Here is a 2,333-nt window from a genome sequence, read left to right as displayed (position 1 = left end):
TTTTTTATGTACCAATGTATCATAAGTACTATAGGTCAGTTTTGTTTAATTTATTATTAGACAATATACATAAGGTAGTTGAAAATATGGGCCGGAAGTAAATAAGCCCAAAAGTCAAAACCAATAAATATGTAAACTGAAAAATCTGATGAGTATTTGCCCAACTGGCAACTGTTGACCAGCCCAGTCCGTCCTGGACATAAGACATAATACATCACAAGGCTACATCAGGGGCGTATTTTGGAATTTTCCTGGAGGAGGTCCAACTAATTTTACAAATATATTTAAGTAGTGGGCTTCGCTACAGAATATATTAATAAATATATTAGATGTTTAGTAGGCATTTTTGGGGAGGGGGGTCTGGACCCACACCCCTTAAATACGCCACTGGACTACATCATTCAAGGCCGTATAATATGAGGGGGGTTTTGGGTTTTTCTAACATATATTTTCTTTTGAAACTATTAACTACATTGCCAGTTCGACTTCTACGCCAGAGCGCACATTTTTAACTATGAAAAGACTAAAAAATTATTTACGTAACTCAATGGGTCAAGAAAGGTTTACAGGTTTGGAACTTTTCTACTTTACCGGACACCCTTTTTTTTGCAATTTTTTTTTTTTGAAACTAATGTAGTTAAGCACGCTGAAAACGATGGTGAAGTCCAAATTTGGCGCACGGACTTAGTTTTGAAGTTATGGCCTATTGAAGTTCGCTATTTTGCGATTTTTACGCATTCGCGGAACATTAGTTTACCGCGCGCCTACTACGAATGTAGTACTAATATGGGAACTTTTCTACTTTACCTCGATTTGCTATGCAACACCCCCAAGTGGGCCGCCAATTTGAAAAAACATCGTACAGTTATGCCATGCTAGCGGCACTCGTCGCTACGCTCCTCGGCGCCGTCGCTCCGCTCCGCAAATCGAAAATATCCCCCGACTTGCTGTGCAACACCTCCCCAAGTGGGTCACAGGGTTAAGAAAATTGCTTTTTTGTTGCACCAAGTCACCGAGCGTGGTCACTCGCTCGCTGCGCTCGCTCGGACAATTAAAAACGAAAATATCCCCCGATTTGCTATGCACCACCTCCCCAAGTGGGCCGCCAATTTGAAAAAAAACATCGTACAGTTATGCCATGCTAGCGGCACTCGTCGCTACGCTCCTCGGCGCCGTCGCTCCGCTCCGCAAATCGAAAATATCCCCCGACTTGCTGTGCAACACCCTCCCCAAGTGGGTCACAGGGTTAAGAAAATTGCATTTTTGTTGCACCGAGTCACCGAGCGGGGTCACTCGCTCGATGCGCTCGCTCGGACAATTAAAAACGAAAATATCCCCCGATTTGCTATGCACCACCTCCCCAAGTGGGCCGCCAATTTGAAAAAAAACATCGTACAGTTATGCCATGCTAGCGGCACTCGTCGCTACGCTCCTCGGCGCCGTCGCTCCGCTCCGCAAATCGAAAATATCCCTCGACTTGCTGTGCAACACCACCTTAAGTAGGTCACAGGGTAAGTTATGTCGTAGTATGGGCAGTGATGCTTTGCTAGCGGCTCCGAAAAACATCAATCTTCATGATAGGCACAGTGAACTTAAAATAGCGAACTTCATTCGCCGATAACTTCGAAACTAAGTCCGAGCCCCAAATTCTGACTTCACCATCGTTTTCAGCGTACTTAACTACATATATTTCAATTACAAAAATCGCAAAAAAAAAGGTGTCCGGTAAAGTAGAAATATACCAAAAATATAAGTATACAACCAACTGCAACCGCACGTCGTAAAGATAGAGCTGGACTCATTAAAGGATCTAAACGTATTCAAGCAGAACACCCATCTAAAGTCGAAACAATTCAATTTAAAAAAAGGTGGGTAAGTGGATGTCGCTCTGCTGTACAGTAGGTTACAAGTGGGTCACTGTATAATGGATGGTATTAAATTTGAATTCAATGATATAATATCATTGTATAAGAAAAACGATTCTGAGCGGAGACGGTATGTCAGTCTAGGTATAAGACATAATATTATATTATAGTCTATAGTATTTAAAAAAAATTGACCTATAATAGGTACATATAATAAATTCCAAATTATTCATATCATAATATCTATTAGGTACTTATAACGCGTTATACATCAACAAAAAACCGTGGTACTATCATAGATATATATAATAGTATACTTTAGAAGTTCAAGTACCCACGATTCACGAATAATATTATACAATCACAACAAAATAACTAAAATAGTTATCCTAAGTTTTTAATATGTAATTTCGTCCAAATTTGTACTTAAAATGACTATAAAAATAAACTGTGTAAATGTATTTTTTA

The sequence above is a fragment of the Acyrthosiphon pisum genome, chromosome A1 (genome assembly GCF_005508785.2).
Source record: "Acyrthosiphon pisum isolate AL4f chromosome A1, pea_aphid_22Mar2018_4r6ur, whole genome shotgun sequence".
In the NCBI taxonomy this organism is placed as follows: Eukaryota; Metazoa; Arthropoda; class Insecta; order Hemiptera; family Aphididae; genus Acyrthosiphon; species Acyrthosiphon pisum.
This window is presented reverse-complemented; position numbering follows the sequence as displayed.